The following is a 20,298-nucleotide window of genomic DNA, read 5'->3' as shown; positions in this document are numbered from 1 at the left end:
GCCCACTTTATAAGCCCATTATGATTTGACAGTGTAATTTACTCGAAGTCGAAGTGCGTGGCCTAAGATTTTACGTTTTATATAGGGACAAATTGAAGGTGGAACCCATCAGCGTGTCCCCACTAGGGTAACTGCCACCGTCAGATCCGGAAAGCTGCATCTCAGCCGCACGTATATTCATGACCTTTCCAAATACGTTTCTTTTTTCTTGTCCACAGTATTTCAGCCATAGGTTACAACTTAAAAATTGGACCAATCAAACGGAGTCAGCTTTTTAATTAGGGTTCAACAATCTGTAATCTTTAGCCCAATATTCTTCTTGGGATTGGTGGTGGAAAAATTAAAACATTAAAAATAAAAAATAAAAAAGGACTTCCAAATCTCCTTATATAAGCCCCTCCCTCCCCATCCCTTAATGCTACACCTTTCTCCCTCTCTGCGCCCGATCTGCACTTCTCTTCCAGCTCTAATTTTCTCTCCCTTTTCTCCCTCCGATCTTGATTTCCTTCCTAGGGTTTTGTTTCTTATTTTTATTGGATTGAAGCTTCCGAGCATCTTATGATCTACTCGATCGCATGGGGTACGCCTAATATTGATGACCCTCATCGTATCCTTCCACAGCTTTCTTGAACTGCATCGATCTATGAGCGGCTCGCTAGCTCTTTGCATGCAGAGATACCATCTTTGATCTCTTCTTTGCGGTTCAATAAAGCTGTGGGATGATACAGACAGGGTCAAGAAAGTCCAAGATCTTGGCTTCGGTATTGTTACTGATATGTAGTCTCCATCTTCCTTTTTCCTTTTTGTTTCTATTAATTTCGTTTTGAATTTTGCGTTTTTGTTATCTTTGATGTGATCTACTAAGTCGTTTTGGTTACATACTGCAGGTTAATGCTTCTTTTGTGATCATCAAGAAGTACCTGTAATGCATTGAAATATGTCTGCGATCTTAGCTAGCTCTTTAAATGATGTGTGGCGGATGCTTTGTTTATACTTAATTGTATATATACTTTTTGCACAGTACTCATATTGGAGGAAGTATTATGGAAGTATAGATCCCTCAGAACCCTTATGCCCGAGATGTCTTTGTTTTAGGATACTAAACTCATCTTATTTTCCATAGAAAAAGACGAATCATGAAAGACAGAAACCCAATTCGAATTACACTCACACATGTGGATCCGATCCAGTTGCAGAATATATATCACTATTATTTGAACTCACTCGATCGATCGATTTATTACTTGGCGTGACTTTATGGGTTTGGCATTTTCGTTGGAGCTTTATTTTATGGTGTTGAACTTGCATAATATTACTGCTCGTGCAGAAGTATGCAATAATCCTTACATCTCTCTCTCTCTCTCACTGGTATGTGTTTGTGTGGAAATATCATCTCTAAGTAGCTTTTCCCAATGTGGGTTTTTATACAGATATAACAATTCTTTATCTCTTTGTGTTAATTCTTCTTTTCTTCTGTTGTTAATATGATCAATGTTGTTTTGGGTTTCTCTATAATTGATTGGGCTCCTTCACTTTATAGCTAGTGTTCCTACGTATAAGTTAAATTGCAGGAAAAAAAAAATACCACTTGTAGATGAAACATGAGGCGGCATGCACTTGGCATTTCTGAATTAAATGCTATAGATTGATCAACATGGTAACTACTGATCAGTCGTTATACATCAAATGCAACCAAAAAGTAATGTTCAGTCTTTTAATTCATTCTTACCTAAATTCAACTACACATTACCTGTTTAAAAAAAAAAAAAAACTTTCAAGATCGAATTCTTTGTTTCTTAACATTAATATATAAATCGTACAATTTTTTGTTTAAAAAAAAAAAACTTTCAAGATCGAATTCTTTGTTTCTTAACATTAATATATAAATCGTACAATTTTTTATTTTCCTTTTGATCAGTAACTTTCGGTGTAGTACTTTAACCAAATTAGGGTTCTTTTCAATATATATTTGTAATGGTCATCCCGGACTGTATATATATTATGTTCAAGTTGATCTTCTAAGTACAGTACTTATAAGAAGTACAATAAGAGAATTTTTCTATCACTAGCTAGCTAGCTATATATATACCTATAAGTTAGAAGGAATAAATCATTTTGGTCCCACTAAAATGAGACTAAACTCTATCGTTAGGTGAAGCTTAATTTTATGAAGAATTGTAGAGGCTGCTTTTATGAAAAATGCAGAAGCATGCAGCTTGTTGAAGGAAAATAGGGTTTCCTCTTCTACAATTAGGTAAAGTCATCATGAACTATATTGAAGGAAAAGGCCGTCCACTTGCACGAAACATATATATAGTTGTTTGGGTTTGTTAAGGCTAGCTAGCTGGTCATCAGATCGATGTTCCTAGATGATCATGAGATATATGTCTGAATTTTCATGCTCTTGGAAATTAATAGAGATCAGCTGAAAAAGGTTTTTATGGTATAAAACTAGTACTGGCCTGAAGATATTACTGCAGGTCCCAACTTCTCGCCAGGAGCCTGAAGATATTACTACTATTCTTGAGCCCTAGAAAATGATGATCAGATCATGTTATGCGAGACATTGACATCCGACCAATTAAAGCTAGCTGCAGCGTGCACAAGTGTTTATTGTCAAATAACTGGCGTCTGTCTTTCATGATGCTCTGGAGATATATATATATATATATATATACACATAGCTAGGTGGTTCAGGCCGGTATATATAATACAGATGGCGCACTCACGAGAAATTGAATACATCCAATTAATAAGCCAGCGATGGAGAGTACTTTTAACCCTTCTAGCTTTTAAAAGATATCGCTCGGATCTGATCACAATATATAACGTACCCAACCACTTTAATTATAGGATTCATGTCTTGGTGTCGGCCGCTAGCCAATCAAATACGCAATATTTCTGCTAATCGCTTTTTCCTTCATTTGCTAGCTGTTGTTTTATGGATAATATTCTTAATATTTTAATTATAATCAATCAACTCATGTCTGAGCACGAAGTGCTCCTTTTTTCTCTACTTTTTTTTTTTTGGTCTTCTGGATTTATTTGTTTTTAGAAGCTCGATCGACTTGATGAATTATTGCTGCTAATTATTAATTAATGACTTTCTTTTATATATATATATATAAAGGCCATCACGCCTGGCATGGTGGTAGTTTTCACTAACGTACCATACTATTGAAGGCATTTATTAAAGATCGAAGAAATTAAATATGGGATGATCATGATCAAGTACTAGTGATCATGATCATCTTCGACAAATCAAAGTGGGTTGGTTGCTTGTCACTGATCATCATGATGATCTAGCTAGATCAAAAAGAAGGGATTTATGGCTCATCTTTTCCACCTTGTCTCTCTTTAATTTATTTAGTCTTTCCGTGGAGGAATTAATGCATGATATGATCTAATTAACCCTGATCATGATGCTCGTGGTCGATCGTTCCAGCTGCATATATGCAGAAGCAAGTGCATGCATGGGTGATTTGCGTTTCACAATGAATGCATATTATATGCTAGTACGGTGCAAGCTGCATGCACGCCTAGATCGATGATGATGATCAGTCTAGTACTTCGTATATATCATGCCGGCCGGCCGACTACTGCATGTACGAAGACGTTATTGCTAAGTGGACAATGACTCATATTTTAGTGTTTCCAAATTGTCTCATGCATCTTTTTCCCTATCTTTTGTAAAGTAATTAAATTAATAAATTAAACAGCCTTTTAGAGTACTACTCCAAAAAGTTTCTACTGTACATCATGATCTCCTCCCTCGTTTCAAGAAAATAAACTGACGAAGATCTTCTAATTGAATAGCTAGCTAGCTAGCCTCCTAGTGTTCATAATTAATTCATTGCTTATACCATGATTATTCGTCTTTATAAATTATTAATTCTGGTACATGATAACATTAATATATCCCATTTAATTATAAAGTTCCTACAAATTATTAATGCGATCAACAAAGTGGCCGGCATTTAGCATTATTGTTGCGAACTTCGCGTGAATCGCATTATCAGTTTCTCATATATAAATATATATATATATATATATATATTATAAAGTACTTCTAATTAATGTAATGTACATAGGTTCTTTTCATGGCTGAACTAGATACACTATAAGAAAAATAAATTTTTGTGATCATTATTTACGTATTCGTAGGAAATAGTCATTTTGGTTGCAAAATAATAGTCACAAAAATTCGTATTTTTATAGTAATAGTTTTAACACCAACAGTGACGTGATTGTGTATTATTTCTTTCTGAAATCATACAATTACTTTTGCGTATTTATTGTGCACTCTACTACTGATGTGATTGACCAAAGTAATTATTTTATATTAAAAAAAGTGACACAGTCAATCATATTAATGGAGTAGTTTTTGGTATATAGATGGGTGCATGGATGGGGGGCAAAGTCATTATATTGCTTCTGTATGCCATCAGCTTGATACTTACAAAGAAACTAATATGGTAGCTATTATTTATATATATATATATATATATATATATTAATTGACCATCGATATATACTAATAATTAATTGAAGTGTATAATGTGTTGGTTGTGATAATTTGAAGTGCAATTAAGGTATATAAAAACACATGTATATACCTTAATTTCACTTCAAATTAATTAGAAAGCAACGTGCCTCTTAATATGATCTTCAGCATTATTATTTAAGAAGTTGATCGATTGCGAATGGGAATAACTGATCATGATCAGGGAGTAGGGTTTTTCTAATGCGAACACCAAATTAGTAGTACTAGTACTGTTACTTTTGGCAGAACAATGATCCTCTAATAAGAGCATATATAATATATATAATTTTCGGTTCAATTTGTCTACTATTAACCATTCATTTATACTTATGATATCTTTGAGGATCAGTGCTAACTCTTTCTTCCCTCACAAAAGGCTCCCCCGCTAGCTAGCTAGGTACGTATATATATTTGTCGACACATTACAAGATACATGTACGATTATTATTTGTGACAAAGTTATTTGATACGAAAAAAGACTCATTTAATTAAAAATAATCATTTTCATTACAAATAATTGACCACATGTAAGCATTTTTTGTAGTGACATGTACATAAATGATTTATATACAATAACTGAAGTGAAAGGTTGCAATTAGGACATTCAATATTCAGTCATATATATAGTTATACCTGTACTCATATTGATCATAATATAGAGTTAGTCTACATATAGTACTCCCCAAATGGGAATTGCTAGTGCAAGCCCGTGTAATTATATTTTAAAAAATTTAAAAATTACAATAATATCTTTTTTAAAATGATTTTTTCCCTTTTACTCTCATTTATCAATGAGACTGCATAGACAATCCCCTATTTAAAACTGCAAATAGAATTTTTTCATAATTTATTACATGTACAGTGTACAATCAGCAAAGGAAGGCCTACCTGTGCCGCCATCAGCGGCTGCCATGCAGTCAATCACACTTTTCTTTTGAACCTTTTTGGACTTTTCGAACAATACCATTGATTTCCATTTCAGGATTTAATTAATTGGCCACTTTTTCGACTTGCACTTGGGACAACAAGCAAGTAATATCCAAAACTATATTTCCATCGGAGACTACTATTTTTTTTCCAAGGTTTTTCTCAGCATCATTATCTTTCAGAGTCGCCTCCTGTGCTGACTCAATATTGATACCACTATCAGAATGAACTTTATTTTTCACCCATTGCTTCTCATTGTTTCTTTGGGTCTTTTCAACTTTGCAAGTTTTAGTATTATCATGACCTTGCATCCTGCATTTATAGCAATATGCAAGTAAAGTCTCATAAATAATTTCTTGCCTTCAACTAATGTCCAGACCAAGTGCTAGATGTGTTTAAGGTCTTACATGTGACAGTTGAAAGGGAACCAGAAGACAATTAAAATGTATTCGGGCATATAATAATGGTGAGTACATAGGACCTCATTTTATTTGCAGCTTCCTTTAGTGGAAAGAAGTTTGTTTTAGTAATAGAAGTAACTATGATCATGAGCTTAAAGGCCGGTCTCTGAAAAATCGACCTTAATTTTCTTAAGGTTGGGTTTGGGTAGTGAGAAGTGTTGAGAAATGTTGTGAATAGTAATAAAAAAATAATAATAGAATATTGAATAGTAAAAAAAAATATATGAAAAATAATAATAAAGTAATGAATAGTAGTGAAGTATACTAAAAATACCTGAGATAATTTAATCGGTACCTAAATACAGCTTCATTCTATGGAGACCGATATTGGTCTATCTATAGAATGACTACCGATTGTTTTATATTTTTTTCATTTTTTCTTAAAACATTAAAAAATATTTTTTTTAATATATAAGAGAAAAAAAAAACAATTCAATACATTTCTTAACATTTAAAAAAATAAAAATGCACCTATCAGTGCAAATGCTTAGAACATCAGTCTACCTAGCATTAATTTCTCATTTTATAAAATGATGATATGCAGCTCATTGATTATCGTGTATATATAATACTCAACAAAATCTATTTTTTGAGAGGAATTAATAATATATATAATCACATAACAAAAATGCTGCATTCTGATCCCAAAAATATTTGAAGGACGAAAAATTTCATTTCTTCCCTCAGAGAAATCTTTTTTGAATTAATTAAAATAATGACTACTTAATAATTAAGCTAGCTATCTCAGTGGATATAAAAAATTAGGAAAGAAAAATAAAATTTTCTATTTAAACTATGAGGATTAACATTTGGCTAAACTTCTGATCATCAATGCATATATATGCATGGAATATTGTACGAAATTTAGGTAAATTAATTTATATTAATGGAAATATTGGATCATATATATTATAATTTTAAGATCAGCTAGCTAGTTAGCAAAACCTCGGAACATCGTGGCCGCAATTCGACTACGAGCTCTAGCTAGCTAGCTAGGCATATAATTTAATTAATAATAATAGCATCTTATATATAATTATTATAAAGCAGCCCACTTGTGGGTACGTAGGTGTGACGGATTAGTCACTAGTTATTTAATTTGAAGTATTGCGGCAAATTGTCTATTAATTAAATCTTTGTTACCACGCTCGCGAATACCATATATGTTGCTCCATATTATAAATATGCATGTGTCACTAGCAAGCTTACTACTTAATTAAGAGGATTAATGATCTCGATCGATATTAGTTAATTCATGGATCATAGATTCATATATATATATATATACACACACACACACATATATATATATATATAGCTGGTGGATCAATGATCTGGTATTAATTAGCTATAGCTAGCTAGCTTTTATATGGACGTTATCTCTCTCTCTCTCTCTCTCTCTCTCTCTCTCTCTCTCTATATATATATATACACCTTTATTGCTTGCTTGCTTTTGCGGAGCACAGAACTGCCACGCCTCCTTGTCTGCCCATTTTTTTTGTCTGATTAATTTCTCATCATCTTGTGGACCTTCTAAGTACTTAATTCATTATATTTGTTTTACAATATCCTAATTGCCCAACATGACCTAATTATTTGTATTTGGCAACTCAATATTAAGCAGTATAGTTACTTTTACGTATTTTTTGTGTACTCCACTGATGTGATTGATCAGATCAATTATTTTATATTTAAAAAAAGTAATGCAATCAATCAGATTAATAAAATGCGTAAAGAATACACAAAAGTGACTATACTTCCTTATCCATAATTTTCTTCCAAATTAAGGTCCCCTTTTCTTACTATATGCTGATAATCTCAAATATTAATTATTTTACAATATTAGCATTCGGGAATATCAATATATTATATTATATAGAGCTTCGATCAAGCTAATTGCATGCGTTACTCCAATATAATTCATCAGCGCCTCAAATTATAAGAGAATGCCAAAGCTGGTCATGACCACATATATACATATATATACAGTATATTGCTCACAATGATCAGTTTGGTGTTATACATAAAGGGTCAAGTCCGGAAATCCCAAAAGAAGGAAACAAAAAAGAAAAAGATCGTAGAAACAAGGATGCTAGCTAGCTAGCTAGTTGCTTGTGTGCATGGCATCTCGGCATTACTCCTTTAATCCCAAAGGATCAAAGGCTCTTTTTGAAAAAATTCCCATTATTGTGGTCCTTGCTTGCGTGTGTGTATATATATATACATATGTATCTAGCTAGCCTTTTCTGTCCTCAGCAGACATGATGACTTGTTGCGCCTGTCATACTAGCATAAATACACACACACACACATATATATAATCCAAGAAGATCAATTAAAAAAGATGTTTGGGCATATTCTCTTTAGCAATTAAACAATCAAGCAGCTGGGCGCTGGTTTGTAGTTACATATAATGCTTATATATAAAGAATCAAAAGAGAAAAAGTAATTTCCTTAGAAAATTATTAATTATTGAATGACCTTCGTAACTTCTAGCTTATCATCAGGAACGAAGATGATTCGGGATCCCGTAGTCATTCCAACCTGAAATAGTTGCGAGATAGTAAAATTTTCAATAAATCTCTCTGCAACTAAACATAGAATATCCTCGATCACCCTATTACAGTCATAATCATGAAGATGGAAATGGAAGATGGAAACAACAACAACAACTACTACTAGTAGTAGGAGTACTCCTCCTGCAATATATAATAGAAGAAATTAATAAACATTGATTCAATAAGAAGGATGTATTATTCAAAACTAATGTGGAATCCATGACTCAATTAATGCAGCAGCTAGCGAGGCAGCTTAGAACTTCTTGCTCTCTCTCTCTGTCTCTCTCTGTGTAAATCGCAATGACAACTAGGTTTGGAAAGACATTCAATCTTGAAGTTCTCAAGATTTTGTAATATATATATATATATATAGTAAACCAGAAATTCTAGCTATATAGTACACATGACATGGGAACGCAATTACATCTGTATTCTATGACGTACTTACTACATTGTTTATTTTGTATTCTACAAGATTACAACAGCAACTTACCCAAAAAAGTAAAAAGATTTCAACAGCTCCGAATCGGAGAGAGAGAGAGAGAGGGTTTTTTTTTTTTGGAGGGGGTGGGGGGTGTTAAAAATTGGAAGTCAGAATAGGAGAGGGAGTGGTTGAAAAAAATGATGTCACATGGGACAAAGTTTAACCTTTTTCACAGAAATGTAGGAGAAGATGTGGAGGCAAAACTTAAAGGCAACAGGAAGAACTATCATCATAATGAAAGATGAAAAGGAAAGCTAGGGAATCTTCTGCGCAGCGTAACTTTCTTTTTTGAAGTTTTTTCACCATTTTGATGGAATAAATCACAATAAAAACAAACAACAAATTAAAAGGATATCTCACCTAATTCTACACAGACAACTTTCTTCTCTCACACACACACACACACACATATATATATATATAATATGAAAAGTTTAATGCTGCCTTCATCTTCATGTATGCCTCAAACGTGTAGCAGTGGATTTAACCAAAATAAATAAGAGTTTTACTATATATAAATAAAGTTGCGTACTAATCTGCATATTAATACTGATATTTTTATATTTAAAATTTAAATTAATACCATTTTCAATAAAATTTACTTTTTGACCAATCACATTAAATTAGTGTTCAGATTAGTACATAATTATGCTTACAACTAAATTTTTCCAATAAATAAATAAACTGAAGCTCCTGTTTTCCTTCTTCCTAATTCCCTCCAATCCATGGGAATCTCCTTTTGACCTAGAACATCTCCTTTTGACCTAGAACACCCACAAACCCTTTTAAATTGCTGTAAATAAATTGTACTGGTAAGAAATCGAAGGAAGATAAAAATCACATCGCAATTCAGCACCGAATTTGTTGTTTTTCTCGATGAAAATGCAACAAGCATGTAAATTAGATTCAAAATCAAAGGAAAATACCATGAAGAAACTATGTGTGTGTGTGTGTGAGAGAGAGAGAGAGAGAGAGAGAGAGAGAGAGAGAGAGAGAGAGAGAGAGAGAGAGAGAGAGAGAATTCTAATTATTACCACAATCATGCAGATGAAAGGATGGTAAAAGCCGCCTTGAATTAATGCCGCATGGAGCTAGGAATAGGGAGATCGAGATCTAGTGTCAACAGCTAGAAACATGTGAAGGGAACACCAACAAAATCCTGAAATGCCATGTTATCCCACAGCTTTCTTGAGCTTCCTCCACGGTGTTAATCTCATAGATTAAGCAGATCAAGAAGTTCAAGAAAGCTGTGGAACAGCATGACCAGAACTTCCACAAACTTTCACCCGCCCGCCCACTTTTTCCTCAGATCTCAGCTAATTGATTCTCATGGACATCTCTTGTGTCTTTCTTGTACAGAAGACATATATAATGCCATCTGTGTGTGTTTGAGAGAGAGAGAGAGAGAGAGAGAGAGAGAGAGAGAGAGAGCAGGAGGCGAGAAATGACCATTGCCCATACAGAGTCCCTCGTGGACCACTCTACCAGACAATCTGTTTACCAGCTTTATAGAGAGGGGCTGTGGACTGTGGAGAGTGAGTAGGGTTCAGTTCACTCATAATTAAAAGTGCAATTTACCCACAAAATGCTTAACTTTCCTTGTAAGTGCGCAGTGGGGTACAGGCAAACAGTATATATATCACTATTCTCTCTGCGTGTGCGTGTGTATATATATATATATATATATATTATATGTAGAAGGAAAGAAAGAAATAATTAAAAGAGAAATAAAGCATTAATGAAATTTAATCAAGGGCGTAAATGAGAAAAAAATATCTATTTTCACAATCATTCCCATCCCCATCACATGCAGCCATGTGTTTAAGATCGATCTTCACATTTTATAGGAATTTAAAGGTATGGGTTGTTTATGGTCCCCCAAACGTTATGTTTCTTTAATACATCAACACCCATATAATATAGGCCAGTGATCATCAATCATGAGGGTGTAATTGAGCAGCTTGTCGATATTTTATGCACTTTAGGTCATTCTAGAACTATTATTACAAGTACCCTTATCCCATATTTAATTATTTGATCAACTTTATGTTTTTCGAAAAAGAAATTCAACTGCAATACAATATCAATATGTTATAAGATCAGGTTCGTTTGGTTGTTAGATTCAACTGAGGTATTCAACTCATGAGTTTAGTCTAATTTTAAGGTAAATTTAATATCGAAATACTCAATTTTCAAATTATTAAACTTATTTCAACTCAAAATATCTTTATATGTGGGACTCATAATCTTTTGAACTACACAACTCTTTATACGTGTAATCCACAACATTTTTCAACTTTTCATAAATACCTCTAAACTCATTTTAACATCCAAATACATCTAAATACATATTAGATGTGTCCCATATAACTCATTCTACTAACTCAAGTCACTATTATTCATAAAGAATATCTCAACTCAACTTAACATTCAAGCGGCAGTCTTAAGTGTTGTATATAATACAACTCGTATCACAGTATTCCCATATATATATACAGTTCGAGCCCTGTGATGGCTAGCTAACTGGGAAGACTGTATATATATTACATCTTGTAACGAAAAATAAAAGAAAATAAATGGAGACGAAGACAGTTAATTAATTTTCCTATTCATTTAATTAATGCAGGGCATGGGATAGTTTCTGAATTTCCTAAAAAGGCTGAAACTGTTAATTGCACAAACTGTGATTGAATATGCACGGTGATTAATTCAATTAAGTTAAGTTTTCCCTTATTGGAACAATGTTGCAGAAGCATCCTGACATATCATGACTCGATCTTACTTTTTCGAGTTGTTAGATTCACTTGCAAAACAAGAGACAACACTCCAAAGACACTAGCAGGTAGCTAGCATGAATGAAAAGATAACCAAATTTTATATATAACTTTATTTTATATTTATATATTTAACTTTCTGCTTTCCTACTCGATCGTTCACCCGCGGCTTTGTTTCCCTTGTTTTTATCATTCATCATTCACCTCACGTTTCCCTATCAAATCAATACGATCGATCGAAATCATTTTCTCTTACTTCTTGGATCGCTAGCTAGTACGTACCACGCCACTACTTTTTTATGTTTTGAGTTTTATTAACTCCAAACGAATTCTTATATCGATCTGCATATTAATATTGTTACTTTCATATTTAAAATTTAAATTAATAAAATATTTATTAAAGTCTAACTTTTTAATCAACTATATTAAATGAATGCGTGAATTAATATGCATACTAGCTTACAACTAAATTTTTTATTATGTTTTAACCTTCAAGACCATCATGTGTCCTAGTACGTACAAGTTATGTGGGCACAAAAATAGTATGTTTTTTTTGTTTTGTCCACTTGCTCTAGAAGTGAACAGTAATTAATTAAAAAAACTTGTTCTCTAAATTATTTTAAAGTTTAGAGAATATTCATATCTATTATTTATAAGCTCAAATATGGCTATATATATACTAAATATCTTGATAAAAGTTTATTTCCAAACTCGTTTATTGTCACACCACACATTCTATTTATACATTTCATGTTCCGAATCTTCCGATCACATCAGCTAGCATGCATAAAATGATGTTTCTATTTTGAATTTTGTATTATGATTGTTCCGATTTATATATAAATTACGCGCATGGTATATATAAGTTTTGTTATATATAGTTATTTTTATGTACTTCTTGATTATTTTATTAATATAATTAATTAAAATATTTATTTTATTAAAAAATAATATAGTCAATCACATTAATAACGTGTATAAATAATATATAAAAATAATTATATATAAAATTTTTATATATTATATATATGGAATGGGAATAAATGAATAATTGGATATACAAATCAGGATCCAAAAAGTAGAGGGTATAATATTAAATTTCCTGGCCCAAAAACAAGAAAAGTAGACAGAAAAAAATCATGTAGATGATTAACGTTGTGATAAAGTGACATGTGTTGAAGTTAATTAATGTGGTGGTGGGTGGGCCTTATTAAATGTTGTGATGGTGGTGAAGCATTGGGCTGTGGGGCTCAGTCTCGTACGTCCTCAAAAAGGCCCACAGAAAGAATTAACAGTTTTCTTTTAGTTTGTAGTTCGTACTGCTCCTTTTTTTTTTTTTTTTTTTATTACACTCATACATAATTGATATCTGCCGTTGGATTGTTGAAATTCATTCTGGCTTTCCTTTTTCTGTTTTCTTTTTTAAGATTTAAAAAAAGTAGAAACTACATTAATTGGGTCATTTATTTATAAAACACACGTGCAGATATATATGTATATTGGTTGTAAACGTACGATATTCATGAATAATGTAATTTTTCTATTATTTTGTTTTTCTTTCGACATATGTGTTTGTTCTTATATTGGTTTTGTTTTTGTTCTTGACATCTTTCACATGTGGGAGCTAGCGCTTTCTTGTACTCATTTGTTCAATGTCGATTGGCCATCTGCATGCATGATTCATGACCATGAAGCTTTAGTAGCTAGTATGCACGCGCGCACAAGTGATCCCCACTAAACCTTGGCACAAACTTTAATAATAGCTCGGATTTATCCATGAAAATGAAATGATACCTTCAATTCCTCCGAGTTGTCGGCTATTTGCATCATGTTAAAGGGTGGTGCTAGACAGAGAAGGTATCGATAAAAGGTATCGACACTGTAAACTTTTTAGAGCATTTTTCATATGTATGTTTCTTTTAAAAAATACAAAAAAATAATAATAAAAAATAAATAAACAAACTGTCAAACATAATATTAAAAAAATAAAGTAACATAAACCCTTAAAAAAAATAGAGCAATCGATATAAATGATAGGTACACTTTTTCGATATAGCTATAATTATTTTCCTATATTAAATATATATGTCGAAGCTGATCCTAGCAATTAGCTTATTTTAAGGGGAGATCAAAAGGGTTTTAAAGTTTTTAAGCATCTGAAATTTAATCTCAAGTAGTAGAACATTGATGAAGACATGGAGTGGATAATCCACTTACACGAATAGTAATGAGTATGTATACTCTATTTTATTTATCTCTCTCTCTCTCTCACTTAAGTGTTTAATTTCAAACAAGACCTTAAATAGAGCTTAATATTGTCTCAAACAATATCTACTTAAGGAGAAAAAGGATTAATCATGGTTTTGCTATTTTGGGATGTTATAGTTATTAGTGTAAAAATGATATGTTGACATGTTCTTATGATAAAACTTAATCCAAATTCAGTTTTAAATATGTTGGGTAGAGTCTAGGTAATTGTAGTTGGAACAAAAAGTGGAAAAGTTATAAATTTGAAAGAAGATCGACCTAGTTAGGGTAAATCTAACATAACTTTTGATTCCTATATTAGATTGAAGTGATATTGGTGGCATTAGGAAGCTAACTCAATTATCTACTAATATATATTTGATAAGGGTCTTCAAATTATAATGTTTACTGGTTGAAACCACTCTACAATATCACAACAGAGAAACTGGACAAAAAGGTCAAGCGAAAATTCCTAAAATCAGTTTTTTCATTAGGTTTTGGACTCTCTAAGTGGTAGACTACTCAAGCTCTAAGTATATAGAGAATAATATGCTTGACTTCTAGGTTGTGGAGAGACGCCAAAATTGATGTATTCATTGTATTCTTGATAGAAAATCCTAATGAGATTCATTAAGCATTCAAGATCGATACTCTCTTGATGAACACACCTCCATCATATTGTGCTCGTGTTTGAGTGTTGCTGAATCCGTTGGTGTGGACATGGATGTTATTTGGTTAGAAGGGTTTTTGGAGCTGCTTAGGTGCAAAGATCAAGTTGGTAATCATAATGAAACTATAAAAAGGTCGCTGGTCCAAAGTTGCTATGGTGCAGAGATTAAGTACGATACTTGGAGGTGTTGCAAATAAGATTTAGTTAATTCAAAAGTCTTGTAAATGTTTTTAAATTGGTTATAACAAACTTAATTTCTGTAATAGATTTTAAGTGGTAACTTACACTTGGAGTGATTTTAAATTTCGAAAATGTTCTTTTGAATTTCCACTTCATTACCAAAACAGATGTATTGATTATTTTTTGTAATTTGGAAAATACATACTCACCCCCTCTAGGTGCATGTATTTGGAATCTGAAACCATCGAGTACTTCTCAATAATCATACCCTTTGGAATTAAACTCGCAAAATTTTGAAAATGTTAACATGTTCCCACCATTTAGCATCACTACAAGAAAAATAGGTTTTTGCAATTAATTTATTGCAACAAAAAAACTATTTACAACCAATTTTAATTACAAATAATCTTTTCATTATAATAAATTAATCACAAAAATCTATTTTTTTTTTTTTATAGTGCATGCATCCTTCACATGATGCAGGAACCGTAATTTTGTAATGCCACAAGAAAAGCTACAGAGGAAGCTGCAAATTATTTCTTGTTGAAAGAACTCTACATACAGAAGATCTTCATGTACGTACGTGATCTGCAGGTTCAATATTAATATTCAATGTGAATATCATTAGCATGCATCAGATGCAAATCTTTATTTGTACATAACAACATGCATGCACTGATCAGCAGTAGTGTATTCTCGGTTATCAGTACTACCAATCGAGTACTCATGATGAACCTTAAACAAAAACATTAAGATTAACAAAAAAAAAAATTAATAAATAAATAAAAAAAGAACCTTAAACGCAACATGACTTGAAAGGCATACAAGTTATAATTATCTGGTTTACTTTCTTATCAGACAAACATGACTCTCCACCCATTTTTGAAACCTATATGTGCTCTATATATATGATCCACCTAAATGTTTGCATACCAATGTTATTCTAGAGATCAAGCTACAATATTATGCCTCTTCAAATATATATGGAGAGATCATTGTACTGTAACTCAATGATCTTATTCTAGGGAAAAGATTTTAAAAAAAAAAACTCTAATGTAAGGATTGATCAGTTTTTGTTGATAATGATAGAAGGAAAACATAGTATTTTTCAGAGAAACTTCAATCTCCAATGTGAAGATTGATTCTAAATATTCTGCTATTTCATTTCTCATTAATTTGATATATATGCTTACACTGAAACTCACAACATCTTTAAATCAGAAAGACAACTTCCAATATTAGCTAATAATAGTAAAAATCTAAACATAGTAAACTTAGAGATAATATGAAGAGTTTTCTGGAACATAACATCACATTAAACTAACTTCAATATTCTTCCGTGATGTATTTTTCAGATATTCCAAGCATTGATATGAGAAACTGAAATTTGTCTTTAGGAAGAGCTTTTGTAAAAATGTCAGCTATTTGTTCTTCTGAGAGGCAAAACTTTAATTCAATTTCTCCACTTGTTTCAACTTCACGCAGAAAATGGTATTTGATTGCCATATGCTTTCGACTATGCTGAACTGGATTCTTGGCAATGGCAATTGCTGATTTATTATCACAAAAAATCTCAGTAGAACCTTGTTGTTTCCCCCCATATCTTCTAGAATTCTTCTTAACCATCAAAACAGCAATATACTCTACTTCAGCTCTGGACTGAGCTACATTTTCTTGTTTCTTTGAACTCCATGAAAACATACCAGATCCAAGACCAAAACAGTAACCAGAAGTACTTCGCATGTCATCTATAGAATCTGCACAGTCACTATCAGTAAAACCAACCAATTTTATTTCTAAAGATTTCTTGTACCACATACCAAAACCAATTGTTCCTTGCAAGTGCCTTAGAATTCTCTTAGCAGTTCCAAAATGAATCTGACTTGGACATTGCATAAACCTTGAAAGCAAACTGGTAGCAAAAAAAATATCAGGTCTGGTATTGCACAAATGAAGCTAACTTCCCACTAAGCTTCTATAGGTTGATGCACCCACTTTCTTGACACCATCTTCCTTTCTCAACTTTTCATTAGGAATCAAGGGTGTTGCAACTGGTTTGCAACCTGTCATATTAAACCTTTTCAACAAATCTTCTGTATATTTCTTTTGGGAACAAAATATTCCATCTTCTTCTTGGCTTACTTCCATCTCGAGAAAATAATGCATCTTTCCCAAGTCAGTCATCTCAAAACTAGCCATTGTTTCCTTTTTAAAATTTTCAATCATCTCTGCATTATTTCCTGTAAAGACAAGATCATCAACATACAAGGATACAATGATCATTTCAGCACTATTTTGTGACTTTTCGTATAAGGTTGGTTCACTTTTACTTCTCCTGAATCCTTAATCAGTAAAATAACTATCAATTCTTCTATATCAGGCACGTGATGCTTGTTTCAATCCATACAATGCATTTTTTAACCTGTAAACCTGTCTTTCTTCCTTTATGAATCCCTCAGGTTGATTGACATAAACCTCTTCTTCTAAAACACCATTTAAGAATGCTGACTTTACATCTAATTGCCAGGTTTTCCATCCCTTTTGAGCAACAAGTGCTCTCATAGTGTCCATTCTTGCAACAGGTGCAAAAATTTCATTGTAATCAATTCCAGGCTGTTGTACATAGCTTTTGACTACAAGTCTTGCTTTATGCTTCAGTATTGAACCATTGGAATTCAACTTGGTCTTGTAAATCCATTTTACTCCAATGATTTCTTTATTTATAGGTTGAGCTACTAATTCCCAAATTTCATTTTTCTCAATCATTTTTATCTCCTCTTCAATAGCTTTCAGCCACACTTTTTCTTTTGATGCAACTGCAAAACTCTTTGGTTCAAGAGTAGTATAATTGCAATGTTCATAAATATCACTCAGTAATCTTGATCTTCTTATTGGAGATTCTGATGTTGATTCTTCATCACCATTGGAGGAAATCTGTTGATCTGTTGTGGGGCTTCCAACTCCATTTTCCAGAGGAACACTAACTTCATCCTCTATTTTAGATGATGGTACAAGTGGTATCTCAACACTTTGTTGAACCACCTTCTCAGCTTCCCAATCCCAAGAGGCATTCTCATTAAACCTCACATCTCAGCTAACAACTAGCTTTCTGGTTTCCAAGTTAAAACTGGAAAGCCTTTTGACATAGTTCTTTATCCCACAAAAATACCATTCTTAGCTTTCTCTTCTAATTTACTTCTTTTCTAAGATGGAACATGGATGTAACATATGGAACCAAACACCCTTAAAAAACTTGCTGTGGATTTTATTCCACTCCATGCCTTATAAGGTGTCTGATTTTCTACTGCCCTTGTTGGTACTCAATTAAGTAAAAACACAGCTGTATTCACTGCTTCACCCCAAAATTCTTTAGGCAATTTTTTCTCAAATAACATGCACCTTGCCATCTCCATCACTGTTCTATTCTTTATCTCGAATACTCCATTCTGTTGGGGAGAATATGCTACTGTTAATTGATGCTCAATCCCTTCTGATTCACAGAATTTCTCAAACTCTTTGGAGTTACACTCAATGCCTCGATCACTCCTCAATGATTTAATTCTATAACCAGACTGATTTTCAACCGGTAGCTTAAACTTCTTAAAAGTTCCAAAAACTTTAGATTTTTCATGAAGAAAGTATACCCACATCATTATAGTAAAATCATTTATGAAGAAAATGAAATACCTGTTTTGATTGTGAGCTGAAGTTTTCATTAGACCACACACATCAGTGTGAACCAACTCCAATTTTTCTTTAACTCTCCATGTGCTTTCCAAAGGAAATGGTAGCCTGTGTTGTTTCCCAAGCATGCATCCCTCACAAACTTGTGCTTCTTTTTCTAAGAGAGGTAAGTCCCCCATCATCTCCTTCTGGTGCAACAATCTCAAGGAGTTGAGGTTGTAGTGTCCAAATCTTTGGTGCCATAACATAGTATCTTTCACAGTTGCCACCATAGTTTTAGGAAAGCTCCATTGAATAGGAAAATTCATACTTCTTCTCATTTTCACCTCAGCAAGTTCAACTTTATTTGTTTTCATCATATATTTTGCATAGATTATTCTCAAAGCATAAAGAATAACCATTTTCCATCATTTGACTAACACTCAACAGATTTTGATCAAGACTAGGAACAAGTAATAAATCTTTAATAAACTTTGTACCTTTCTTTGTCAAGATGGCCACTATGCCTTTGCCCTTGGATTCAACTAGATCTCCTTTGCCCATCTTAACTTTGTTTTTAACAGAGAAATCCAAATCAGTGAAGATGCATTCATCTGAGGCCATATGGTTGTTACACCCACTGTCAGTGAACCAAAGTTTTTCTTCTTTTGTAATAGCTTGGCAAGCAAAAAACAGATGCTCACTTTCTTCCTTTTGTTCAGAATAAGGAGCTTGATGATTGTTTTTATATCTACAATATTTTTCTATATGTCCAAATTTCTCACAATTCCAGCATTGAGGCTTCCCGAGATAATAGCAGTTCTTCTTAAAATGATTCTTTTTTTACAAATACCACAAGGTGGAAACTCACTTTGCTTTTCTTTTCCTTTTATCTTTCCTTCTTTCTGAATGTAATCTGTGTGCTTTTGATCTTTATGTGGCTTCTTCTTATAATCTTTCACTTTCTTATTTTTCAAAACTACTTCAGATCGAAAGGCATGCTCTAAGGAACCATCACTCCTTCTTGCTATTCTCTGTTCATGAGCTTGAAGTGATCCCATCAGTTTAGTAACTAATAAAGTTTGTAGATCCTTCGATTCCTCAATTGCTGCAACAATGTGATCATATTTTTCTAGAAGACTAATCAGAATTTTCTGAATGATTCTCTTATCAGCAACCTCTCCACCATGAGCACGCATTTGATTAACAATTTCAATTAATCTAGATCAATCTTGGAATTCTAACTGCAGGATTTGCCATGCACCCTTTGAAGTATTGGCCCTCATCAATCTTGGAAAGATTGATTTAGTCACTGCTTGTTGTAGAATAAACAAAGCCCTTGCATCCTTGGTGCTTTCTTGTTTGTGTTGTGCAGAATCCAAGACTCCTTTTGAAGGAACTGCAACTCCTTTTTCTACTACATCCCAGCGATCCTGAGATAAGAAAAAGGTCTTCATCTTTAGGCTCCAATAGTCGTAGTTCTCACCACTAAAGATGGGAACTAATGTAGTTGCTCCAAAGGCAGCCATTGACAACCGTTCAGATCAACCTGGCTTGCTCTAATGCCAATTGTTGATAATGACAGAAGGAAATCAGAGTATTTTTGAAAGAAACTTCAATCTCCAATGTGAAGATTGGTTCTAAATGTTCTGCTCTTTCATTTCTCATTAATCTGATATATATGTTTACATTGAGACTCACAACATCCTTAAATCAGAAAGACAACTTCCAAGATTTGCTAATAATAGTAAAAATCTAAACATAGTAAACTTACACATGATATGAAGAGCT

The 20,298-nt window shown here is 32.8% G+C and overlaps 2 long non-coding RNA genes across 2 annotated transcripts; one reads left to right on the top strand and one right to left on the bottom strand.

Annotated features, from left to right (window-relative positions):
• Nucleotides 1–276: 276 nt before the first annotated feature.
• On the top strand, nt 277–3,743 carry LOC122306597. Its single transcript, XR_006241478.1, has 2 exons — nt 277–777; nt 888–3,743. It is a non-coding gene; the product is annotated as an uncharacterized LOC122306597 (long non-coding RNA).
• A 4,523-nt stretch (nt 3,744–8,266) lies between these two features.
• Nucleotides 8,267–10,557, bottom strand: LOC122306875. The gene is made up of 2 exons (XR_006241562.1): nt 10,008–10,557; nt 8,267–8,475 (listed from the first exon to the last, which is right to left on the bottom strand). It is a non-coding gene; the product is annotated as an uncharacterized LOC122306875 (long non-coding RNA).
• Nucleotides 10,558–20,298: the final 9,741 nt, after the last annotated feature.

Source organism: Carya illinoinensis, chromosome 4 (genome assembly GCF_018687715.1).
Source record: "Carya illinoinensis cultivar Pawnee chromosome 4, C.illinoinensisPawnee_v1, whole genome shotgun sequence".
Lineage (NCBI taxonomy): Eukaryota > Viridiplantae > Streptophyta > Magnoliopsida > Fagales > Juglandaceae > Carya > Carya illinoinensis.
This window is presented reverse-complemented; position numbering and strand designations above follow the sequence as displayed.